General features: G+C 34.2%; 1 protein-coding gene across 1 annotated transcript in view; it reads left to right on the top strand.

Moving 5' to 3' along the window:
- Positions 1–2,078: 2,078 nt before the first annotated feature.
- The window catches only part of LOC111635132 (cytochrome P450 CYP12A2-like), a 29,729-nt gene continuing 18,815 nt past the window's right edge, over positions 2,079–12,992 (top strand). Inside the window, exon 1 of the mRNA XM_023379990.1 lies at positions 2,079–2,155. The gene's annotated coding sequence lies outside the window, so the exon portion shown is untranslated. The remainder of the gene's footprint in view (positions 2,156–12,992) is intronic.

Genomic DNA, 12,992 nt, shown 5'->3' with positions numbered 1-12,992 from the left:
TAAGTAAATAAATAAAGTATGCAACATGCATAAATATGTTTGTAAAACAATAATTAAATTAAAAGTAAACTGAACACAATAATTTTCACGAATCGAATTAACAGAACGAAAATACGAAATAAATCACGAATAATGCTCAGATAAACAATGTATATAAACAAAAATTTTATTTTAGTGGAGCGATAGGAATAGTAGGTAACCTTGCTCTATTAATGTGATGACGCAATTTTAGTAGCCAGTAGCAGGTATCTGTCCAAACTGGCTAACATCATGTTTAATTTATAAGTAATCTTACACAGCATAGGCGTATTATTTATTTAATAGAACGCAAATGCTGATAAACATTTTACTTGCTGGTCATCGCATTATCAACTATTGCTGTATATATTGTACTACTGCTGTACGAGTATATACAATAGAATGTAATCTTGTTTCTCATAATTCTTAATTAAGTGAATTAGAAGTAAATAATGATTAAACTTTTAATTAGTGAATGGAGGGTTTTAAAAATTATTTAACAGTGAACAAAAACAAAAAAATGCTAAAGAAATTTTTTAAATGTATGTATTTTTGGAGAAATAAAGCCACTTTACAGTAACCTTGAACCTTATCTGAGAAAAACAGGAATCCAAGATAACGACTTCATGCTGAGAACATTTTGGAATTTCATTTTCGAAATTTCTGTAAAATATATTGGAGTTGGAGACGCGTTTTGACGTTTTGTATATACTCAGCGTTTGATTACTGTAATTATAAATATGATTTTTTTTCTCATAGAATATCCTATCTAACGATTAAGCATCTCCAATTGAGATATACGTCGATGTCACGAATTGTTAAACCGTTTCAAGCAATACCTGGACCTAAACGTTGGCCTATTTTAGGACATTTTCATCTATTCAGTCCATGGGGTAAGATACATTCGATTTCGATATAAATAACATTTAATTTGTTGATTTAAGAGATACAAAGTTTCGATTCCTCATTCCTAACAGAAAATCTGTACTAAAAGGAGCGAGCAATTGTACAGAAAATATGTGTTTAACAAAATTACTGTTATAAAATATATTAAATTTTTATATAAATTTCATTTTAATTTAAATTTTAATATTATAAACCTAAATTATAAATATTATTTGATATTTAATTAGTTTATTTGAATATTGATGAAATTAAGTTAATAATGTTATTTCTAATTTTTACTTAATAAAATAAGTAGAAAATTAAAATTAATGATGACCGAATTCTTCTTATACAATACAGAAAAAATACTTTAAAAAGTTTCATTAAATGATGATGAGTAAAAATTATCAACGACTCTGCAAGCGACATCGCATTACATTTAAAATACTTACAACTCTAAATATTTTGGTATTTTTATTAAGAAAGACAGTTTTCTTAAATGTTATCTATATAATAAATCATTTAACGCTACTGTCAAACGATATTAATATCCTGGCTATTATAACACAAAAATCCTTATCGATGATGGAAATACTTTATAATTTATATAGGAAAATATTTCAAGGCGAAAACATAACTCATTAAAACAGGGAAACATTTAAGTATTGTATAAGTAGTATATAAGGGAAGAGGATTCGTTTGTATACGTGTTACGTAATTTTGGTGTGGGTGTGGAGCCTTACGGGGTGGCCCCGTAAGGCTCCTTAACGCCATTGCAGAAACCAACAGCAAACGTATTGTACAAAATAATGAAGTGAGGTAAACAGTACGGTACGCTACGCAACGCTTCGGAAACAAAAGTGAATCATTCTGTTATCCCAGAGTTGAGATCGTTACAAAATATTATTTTAACACATCATAAAAATTACCTGCACGCCCATATATGCGTTACGTAATTTATGGACAGCCCCTAAGACAATGTGAAGTAGTTGTCTTAGATTATTATCTAGAATATCAAGTACTGTATTTTTATGAATAAATGAAAACTGAATACGAATGAGAAACGCGAAAATAAATATAAAAATATACTAAGTTGTTATTACAATGATTAATACCGTGTTTCCCCGAAAATAAGACAGTGTCTTATATTAATTTTTGCTCTAAAAANCACGAATTGTTAAACCGTTTCAAGCAATACCTGGACCTAAACGTTGGCCTATTTTAGGACATTTTCATCTATTCAGTCCATGGGGTAAGATACATTCGATTTCGATATAAATAACATTTAATTTGTTGATTTAAGAGATACAAAGTTTCGATTCCTCATTCCTAACAGAAAATCTGTACTAAAAGGAGCGAGCAATTGTACAGAAAATATGTGTTTAACAAAATTACTGTTATAAAATATATTAAATTTTTATATAAATTTCATTTTAATTTAAATTTTAATATTATAAACCTAAATTATAAATATTATTTGATATTTAATTAGTTTATTTGAATATTGATGAAATTAAGTTAATAATGTTATTTCTAATTTTTACTTAATAAAATAAGTAGAAAATTAAAATTAATGATGACCGATTTTCTGTATTGTATAAGAAGAATTCTTCTTATACAATACAGAAAAAATACTTTAAAAAGTTTCATTAAATGATGATGAGTAAAAATTATCAATGACTCTGCAAGCGACATCGCATTACATTTAAAATACTTACAACTCCAAATATTTTGGTATTTTTATTAAGAAAGACAGTTTTCTTAAATGTTATCTATATAATAAATCATTTAACGCTACTGTCAAACGATATTAATACCCTGGCTACAGTGGCGTAGCGTGGGTGTCAGCCGCCCGGGGCGGAGGAAAATTTCGCTACCCCCTTATTTAGATATCTCAATTTAAAAGACTAAAATTCAGTTTCGTCACAGAATAAGTAATGAAAAATTCCGTGCTAGTGTTGCCACGTTTTTAAAATCGCCGACCCTGACGGCAGGTAAGGTTTGTTCGAACAGAAGTTCCTGATGCATGCGTATATCATTTTGCAATGAAGAATAATTAGCAGTGCATGCTGGGATAGGAGTAACGTAAGTAATCTAGATGACTTAGCCCTATTGGATATTGGAGGTGTATATGAGTACGAATGAATCTTACAAGCAAAAAAAAAAAAAAAAAAAAACAGGTCGACAGGTTGCACACGATATCCCCGGACGGCGAGTCTGATGGTAACACTATTCCCACTATTCCGTGATCATTTCAATCGGTCCGAATCGTAGGTGGACGAAAATATGAAATAAAGTGGTTCAAATTCTTACAAGTTATTACTATTATTTATTGTCAAATTTTGCCGCCCCCTACGCTACGCTACTGCCTGGCTATTATAACACAAAGATCCTTATCGATGACGGAAATACTTTATAATTTATATAGGAAAATATTTCAAGGCGAAAACATAACTCATTCAAACAGGGAAACATTCAAGTATTGTACTGTATAAGTAGTATATAAGGGAGGGGAATTCGTTTGTATACGTGTTAAGTAATTATGGTGTAGGTATGGAGCCTTACGGGGCTCCACACCTACACAAAAATAACCCTTAAGGCTCCTTAACGCCATCGCACAAACCCACACCAAAATTACGTTACGCGTATCTTAACAGTACCCTTTAACAGATACCAATAGTACAATTAATTGTAAGAAGGAATAATGTACGGCAGGGAGTACCGAACGTTAATTATTTTATTAATTAGACGTATAACGTATTGTAAAAAATAGTGAAGTGAGTTAAACAGTACGGTTCGCTACGCAACGCTTCAGAAACAAAAGTGAATCATTCTGTTATCCCAGAGTTGAGATCGTTACAAAATATTATTGTAACACATTATAAAAATTACCTGCACGCCCATATATGCGTTACGTAATTTATGGACAGCCCCTAAGACAATGTGAAGTAGTTGTCTTAGATTATTATCTAGAATATCAAGTACTGTATTTTTATGAATAAATGAAAACTGAATACGAATGAGAAACGCGAATATAAATGTAAAAATATACTAAGTTATTATTACAATGATTAATAATAACATTGCGTAGAACATATTTGTAGAGCATTGTTAAGAAGCAGATTGTTAGCAATATAAATATATTTACAGTGTTTACCTTAAGACATTTTTAAAAGTAGAGATCCGTACAAAATTACAAAAAAAATTCCAGCAACGAGTTGTGTAACTTTCCCGGCTAAAAATATTTATGCTTGAGAAACACTTTGGAAGTTTAAAATTGTGTGATGCGCCATCTNAACCATCTGTCGATGACCGTTACGACTAAAAAAAAACTTCGCTAGGTCTTACTTTCAGGGGGAGGTCTTATATTTCGCAATTCAGCAAAATCTGTGCTAGGTCTTATTTTCTGCGGATGTCTTATTTTCGGGGAAACACGGTAATAACATTGCGTAGAACATATTTATAGGACATCGTTAAAACGCAGATTGTTAGCAATATTTACAGTGTTTACCTTAAAACATTTTTAAAAGTGAGACATCCGTACAAAATTACAAAAAAAAAATTCCAGCAACGAGTTGTGTAACTTTCCCGGATAAAAATATTTATACTTGAGAAACACTTTGGAAGTTTAAAATTGTGTGATGCGCCATCTGTTGTGAGATTTTATTTTTAAAACAACTTTTATACTATTAAATATAATAAAAAGGCAAAAGGCTTAATTTTGAGGGTACAGATGAGGTTTTTTTTTTAATATTATAATACCAATAACAATTAAAATTTTCATTTAATCCGATCCAACGCGAGATATGACGCATGACCCCTCGAACTTTAACCAACAAACTCAATAGCATTGATGTCTCTTATATAAAAGCACCGTGCCAAATTTCATTTCTTAATCATTAGCCCATCCTGAGATATTAAACAAAACAGACGACGCCAACACATATACACATCCACGGAATTTTTTTCTGTTAAGTTTTGACTTTAGAAGGTTTGAAAACCTCGAGATTTGCAAAAACCCAGAGAGCAAATTTCCCCCGTTTTCAATAATGTTTTTCGTAATATCTACATAACAGACGGGAAAGTAAAATGAGAGAAAATAATAACATGAATTATATCGAAAAGTATTATAAACAATTTAAAAAACTTAAAACCTGGTTTTCCTTGACAGTACAAGTTAGTGCGTTATCTGAAGGATCAATCCTGTATGTTCTGTTGAATTATCGGTTTCAGACAATTCCCGATTTACTATAATTTGCAAAAAAACTTCAAAAAAGTTCGTAGAAAATAAAACGAAAAATAATAAAATACAAAAAATTAGCGTCGATATTATTGTCTGAGCGAGGCGAAGCCGAGTAACGATTAACACTTGACTTCATGCATTACTTGTCAACATTATAACTCTAGAATGAGTTGTCCAACTTGATGAAATTTTCTAGGACGACTCACCATCACTCAAGGATGAACTGATTAAAATTTCAACCTTCAAAAATGACCCATTTTTGTAGAACTGGAGATAGGTGTCAAAAAGAAGGTCGCGTTTTTCTTCAGTATTAGAGGCCAAAATGAGCTGACTAAGGCTACGTCCTACGTGGCAGCGTCTTTTTATCGAGCCTATTTATCCAGAGATGAATTTGATCAGTTCCAAACGGCAGTAGAGCTATATTCAACAAACGAGCAAGTTAAACAAAGCAACGAAGACTACTTGCAGTCAACTGGGTGCCCTGTTGCTTATATAGCATCTGAAAACACTTCAGATATTGCCCTGCCTTCGTCCAAAGATGACTCGGCTCTTGGTCTCTCCAAGTATTTGAATCTTTCAGATAATGCCAGAATCATGCTGAGAGTCAATTTATGGGTGCAAGGAGGTCTCTTCAATGGCTCACAAGGAATTATACGCTACATTATATATGCTCCTAATGCTTGCCCTCCAGCTCTTCATGTGTTTATTTTAGTGGAATTCGATAGCTATCAGGGACTTTTCATCTACGGTAATCTGTTTCATAATAATCACCATAACACGCTCTTCGAACGATGGCAGTATATTGCGATCTCGTAGACAATTTCCCTTTACCTTACTCGATGACTATATATAAATCACAGGGATTAACACTTCCAAAACTCAAAATAGATATACTGTAGATAAAAAAGAGATAACTATCGGTCTTATCTATGTTGCATTCAGTCGAGTGAAAAAAATAACTGACATAATATTTTTAAACAGTTACAGTAAACATTGATACGAGTCAATGTGTAAGTCCAAGGTGTGATAGACATAGTGATAGAATTTCATGATGCGTTGGCATAGCAATTAATTAATGGCTTATTCTGAACTTATATTTATACCTTTAAATGATACAACAGAAATCAAATATATTGTTGAGAACGAATGATTCTTTCTCTCTTTTTTCCTTCATAATCTAGAAAATGAAGATGCAAGCAGTCTCGCTCCGACTACACACTGATACAGCGTTACATAATTAGTTATAGAAACGTAATTTATTCCAACTAATAATATACGATTTTTTCAATAAATTGTGATCAATTGCCAAGCTACTGTCAAACAATATTAATACCCTGGCTATTACAACACAAAAATCATTATCGATGACGAAAATATCTGATACTTTATAATAATTTACAGTGGTGCCTCGTATAACGTACGCCTCGAATAACGGACGCTGCGAACAACGGACTTTCTGTTTGGCCGTTACGTGACTCGAGCAACGGACTGGCTGCGAACAACGGACTTTCTGTTTGGCCGTTACGTGACTCGAGCAACGGACTTTCTGTTTGGCCGTTACGTGACTCGAGCAACGGACTGGCTGCGAACAACGGACTTTCGGTTCGGCAATTACGTGAGGCAAACAACGGTCTTTCTGCGAACAAGTGCGAATGATGTTTCCACTTTTTTGCTGTTGCCAATGACAATCTGCTATTTTTATAATATACTAGCTGCAAGGACCCGCATCGCTGGGATGTTCGTACATTTCTATGTAATATAGTTGTTATTATATATAAAAGACTGTTTTTCTAAATAATCTAGAATCTAGCTGCAAGGACCCGCTTCGCTGGGTTTTTATTTGTATGTAATATGGTTTTTTTTATATATATAAAAGACTGTTTTTCTAAATAATCTAGAATCTAGCTGCAAGGACCCGCTTCGCTGGGTTTTTATTTGTGGGCAAAAAGTAACGACAGTGAAGATTAAGATATTATAAGACATTATAGCCAATCTTACCCGTTTTCACAAAATGCAAGAATTAGGTCCTCCGTTTCCAGACTAATTAGAGACCTGGTCCAGATTCTATTTCTGAACGTCTCCTGTTCACGTCCAGTCAAACGAACTATTTTCAACGTTTCTGGAACGTTTACAATCGTTCTATAATCGAACTAATATTCGAATTTTATGTTCGAATTCAAATTCGAATATTGTTCGAATTGTTCGAATTAAATTCGAACAAATTCGGACAATTTCGAAATAGAAAACCACTTTCAACCACTTTCAGCCCCATATCCCCCGCACCCTTATAGCTATCGAGACGCAACCCCCATAGTGCACGAATGGAGACTTGGGGCTACCACCACATACAAACAGCATTCATGTGCGATGTATAATTTTTGCGGAAAAGTAAAATATAGGGACACACACGTCCATTTATATATAGAGCAGAACCTCGATTATCCGGACCTCTATTATCCGGATTTTCGATTATCCGGATTGTTCAAAATAAACAAAAATTTTACGAATTTGCTGATTTGCTCTTTGCGAATTACGATACTGTTTATGTACGTGATGGAATGCATAATTTTTATTTCAACAACGTCTCACCCGGCACAGTGGCCGTAACCTCTTAAATATATTTTGCGTCGTAATAAAAATATAACTTGACATACGTATTTATAAAAAATTTATATTCAAATTACATCATTTCTATGACCAAGGGCGGCGTAAGGCATGGGCAACGTGGGCCACCGCCTATGCCTCGCGGTCCGAAGGGCCTCGCGCCTTGAAGGTTTATGCATTATTTAAAAGCCGTGAACGCGACGAAAAAATTTTACTTGTCGTAAAACGATAAATAGTTTGTCAAATTTTTATTCATAAAAATACAGTTTCAACTGATTTTTATTTTATAAAATCCGTCTTCTTGCGCCACCAGAGGGCCTTTTAAACAATAGGTAGTCTGTTAGCGTTGGTCAGTATTCAATACGAACGTTTGTTTCTTGAAAATTTGATCACGATTTAAATACAGTATTTATTTTTAATATTACCGATATGTCATCGAAAAGAAAACGTGTTGTATTATCATTAAAAGACAAATCAAAGTATTTGTTTCGATTATCCGGATTTTTCCTTATCCGGACTACCTTCATCCCCAATTAGCCGGATAATCGAGGTTCTACTGTATATATATTCTAATAATACTGATCTATATATTTATATATAGATATAGATTAGTATTATTAGAATATATTATTATATCTGAAGTACAGAGCTCCCGTTAGAATTCGGCTTGCTCCCTCGTTTATTACGTACGTACATCATCTCAGTGCAAAGTATTTACATTTATTCAAGTGTTGTGCAAATCATGGCTTCTAAAAAAACAGAAAGGTGATTTCGATTGAAACAAAGCAAGACATCATCAGAAGGAGTGAAAGTTGACAAAAACTTCCTTGTCAAATGGGGAGAAATTCAGGAGTTTACCAACACTCATTATTCAAACAGAGCCGAGGCCAACAGGATCAATGATCTCTACAACGACACCCTTACCCGTCATTTCCGACAGGTGTTGAAGAAGAGAGAGAAACAGACCACCTTGGACATGTTTTTCAAGAAGCAAGCTGCCAAAAAACAAAGGATGAAACAAGAGGAGATGACCCTGCAAGCTCCGCTAGCCTCCCCTGAATCTGACTCCGATTAAAAAACAATAAAAAGAGACTTGCTGCAATGTGTAAAAAGTCTGTATCTGTATGAATGTGTAAAGAAAGTGTTCCTTCACCTCCTCCTCACAACATCTGACTACCCGGCATAATTGGTGACTGCTCCATTTTCATTTATTTTATGGTACAGTACGGTTATTTTATGCTGCGGAACGAATTATATGTTTTAACATGTATTTATATGGGAAAATGCATTTCGTATACGGACTTTTCACTTAACGGACGTGCACCTGGAACGCATTAAGTACGTTATACGAGGCACCACTGTATATACGAAAATATTTCAAAACGAAAAAATAACTTATTCAAACAGGGAAACATTCAAGTATTGTATAAGTAGTATGTAAAGGAGTAGTGGTTTGTATCTGCTGATTGCTGACGTTAGGGAATGGAAGGTAAATCTTTGATGTAAGATTGCACCTGTCGTTTCCCCACTCCACGCAAACATGTCTGAGATATTTGCGAATGTTTTAACTTCTGGCTTGTAGGGACGAGTACCTTCATTTCTGATGACTTTACTTTAGTTTTGGAAAGGGTTAGAAGGCAGTGGTATTTCCTTTAAGGAGATGAAAAGAAGTGAGAAGGTCATAGACGGAAGGAAAGGCATTGATGGCAGGGCCAAGGGGATGAAAATGTGAAAGAGAAGTTGGAAGAGGAAGGAGAGGTCATGAACCTCATCAGATGCTTTTTTTAAACAGATACATAATACACATCATAAAAATACATAAAGTAAACAGATAAACATTACAATTGGATTATTTACAAGGATTACATATGATTGGGGCTGTACAGTTGGCATTCAGAGATAAGGAGGTACTGTACAGTACTAACGTCGGTAATTACATAGAGTCGGATGTAAACAGACCCGCGTAATCGACGAAGCATAGCACAATGCTGGACGTCCTTGCTTTGACAGCATGAGACAGCGATACATAGTGGTTATACAATTTACCAGTTACATAAAATTAGATGAGCGCAAAAAATGGACAAAGAGAGCAGCAGGGCTACAGGGATGTTACAAGTTCGCAGTAAGTATATTTCTGATGACTGGAGATAATGGGAATCAAAAAAGGGCAATTTGTGCTTATGTCAATTGCCCCATACATTATAACTTGTATTCCATTTACGACGCTTCCTTTAGAAATCCTTCAGGCAGCTTACAATTTTCTTCTTACCCTAAATTGGAAGCTGCCTGTATTTAAATTAAATATAAAATATAATAAAGTTATAATATTCATTCAAAATGCAATAAAATTAATAAAATTAGATTATGTAATCTACAAGTTCAATTGGTTTCACTTGAATTTTTGTTTATATTATCATGTTTCTTAATTAATTTATAAATTTTATATTACGTATTAGCAATTTATTTAAATTAATTTTCATAAAACATAAATTAAAAAATTTTGCCATTATAAGTTCTAAAATTGGAATTTAAGTTTTTAAGAACATTTCTGGAATAAAATTTAGGGATTGAACAAGAGTTCAGAAAAGTGCTTTATAACAACAGTTCTTAAAGTTTTTATTGTAAAATTATATTCATGTACTAAAGTCCGTCCTTAACCGTCCTAAAAATCATGTGTAGGCTCAATTCACATGTGAACTGCAAAATACCACTTATTTCTTAGATAGACGTATATAGGAGAAAACGCGATTTTTGAGTACAGTATTTAGTGTAACTTACAAGTTGTTTTTGCTCAGAAAAAAAATCAGCATTGGCTACATCCCTTTATTAGTTCAATTTTAAGAGGAAGATTTTATTTCTTCACTATTTTCCTTTTCATTAAATATTTCAGAAAACAGCCTGAAAATGTTAATCCATGCGCTTGTTCCTTTTACGTCGGTCACAATACCCTTCTATTCAGGCCGGATGGCCGAGCGGAGAACAGGTTTAGCTACTGTTGTATGCGGACGTGTGATGGCCTCGCTCCCTGTTTCTAGTTCTGAAAGCATGGGTGACTCGCCCAGTACAACCCGTGCTTTATCGAATGAAGAAATAATGAAGTTACTAAACTTTCCGAATGATATAGACTGGCGGAAGGCCCTACTTTTTGTCGTCGATCCTGGAAACGGTCCTTACAATATTCAAGATTTTGTACCTGAATTCAGAGAAGTCATTGACGTAAAGGATATCATTCATTTTGGCGCATCTGTAGTGACCCATGTATTTACTATCGGGCTTAAAAATGAAGCTACAGCGGAAACTCTTCTGAATAAAGGAACCATTAATGTAAAAGGTAAGCCTTGTAATATAATAAATATAGCAAACCGGAAAATAATAGCCACAATACACTGGCTCCCTCCCGAACTATCCCACGAACTTGTGACGAAATATTTTATAAATTACGGGAGAATAGTAAAATGCGAATTCGTGAAATGCAACGTCGAGGGATTAGAGCATATCCTTACAAACAAACGACGGATATGGATAGAATTAAAAAAGGATGTGAACTTAGAATCACTACCATACTTTATTAAAGTCAAAGGTATGTCGGGAGCGGTCGTAATAGCCGGCCGTCCCCCGTTATGTTACCGATGTAAAAATAAGGGCCACCTAAGGAGGCAGTGTACTACGCCGAAATGTAAAAAATGCAACAAATTCGGCCATAACGACGATCAATGTTTGGGAGTCACTTTCGCTTCCAAGTTACAAAATAAAACGGACTGGGCAGAAATTATGGACGATTTTGACAAAGAATGTTCTGGAAGTATCCAGAACAAAGGAAATAGCTCAACTATTGCCGCAGGCATTAACGAGCTTCAAATACCTCTAAACAAAGAGGTAAATGAAGCAGAAGTAAGCGCTGTTCAGAATCAGACAACAACAAGTATTGAAAAAGATGAAACAACAAACTCCCCGGCTGATCCTTACAATAATGAAAATTCGCCACCGCTCCTAATAGCTAAACGGAGGAAAAAAACAAAATTCCTTCCCAATATTAATATTCCTAGAAGTATGATACGGGCAAAAGACCAAGAAAATGACATACTCACCTTACAAAATAAATTCGACTGCCTTATGGAAACGAACGAAATGGAAACAACCTTAGAGAACGATAAATTAGAAGATAACAGTAATGATAAGAACACAAAAGAACAGAGTATCAAAACAAACGAACCGGAAGTCATGATAATCCCGCCAGAATGAATAAGCTAAAAATTCTCTCAATAAACATCAACGGTCTAAACAACAAAAATAAACAACAAATCTTTATTCACAAACTTCTTACTAGTAAAATTGACGTTGCACTAATTCAGGAATCAATGCTTAGTGAAAATGAAAATTTTCATCAATTTGCCCGTAACATAAACAAATTTTATCAATGTATCTGGTCCCATGGTAACAGAGGCAACGCAGGAACGGCGATTCTAGTTAAACATGGCATCAATATCGTATACCGGACACACGACGACCACGGACGGTTGGCTCTTTGTGATATAGAATTTTCACAAGAAATGCTGAGAATCATCTCAGTGTACTGCCCATCAGGAGATCCGAAGGCAAGACGTGACTTTATCAATATCCTTGATTTTTATCTGGATTCCACTAACGAAGTCGTATTAGGCGGTGACTTCAACTTTGTCGAGAAAGATATAGACAGAATAGGAAACACCTGCAATAAAAGCGAAACTAAAATTTTCCAGACCCTGAAAGATCGGTTCGACTTAATTGACATTTGGCGTAAAATGAACCCCCATAAACGTGAATTCACATACCATCAGAATAAATCTCACTCCCGTTTGGATAGATTCTATATTTCTAGTCACCTCCAACAGATAACATCAGAATGCGAAATCATTCCGAATCACTTAACTAATCATAGCGATGTTATTTTAACACTCGACTTAACAAAGAGGAAATGCAAATCCAAACATAGAGTAAATACACCCTGGAAAATGAACGTAAATCTACTGAAAGAAGCCGACTTCCTAACTGAAGCAACCCAAGCGATATTTAACACCACGGGAGAAAACGACTGTGATTGGTGGAAAACTGTGAAAAGAAATATTAAAAATATCGCAGTTAAGATAAGTATAAATAAAGAAAAACAACGTCGTAAAGAATACGAAAACGGGATACGAGAGCTGAAACAGGCATACACAGACGAAATCCAATACCCTGGCAAGCATCAAACAGCCATTGCGGA

This window comes from Centruroides sculpturatus, unplaced genomic scaffold (genome assembly GCF_000671375.1).
Source record: "Centruroides sculpturatus isolate CEXI.00-Female unplaced genomic scaffold, Cexi_2.0 scaffold688, whole genome shotgun sequence".
Classification (NCBI taxonomy): domain Eukaryota; kingdom Metazoa; phylum Arthropoda; class Arachnida; order Scorpiones; family Buthidae; genus Centruroides; species Centruroides sculpturatus.
This window is presented reverse-complemented; position numbering and strand designations above follow the sequence as displayed.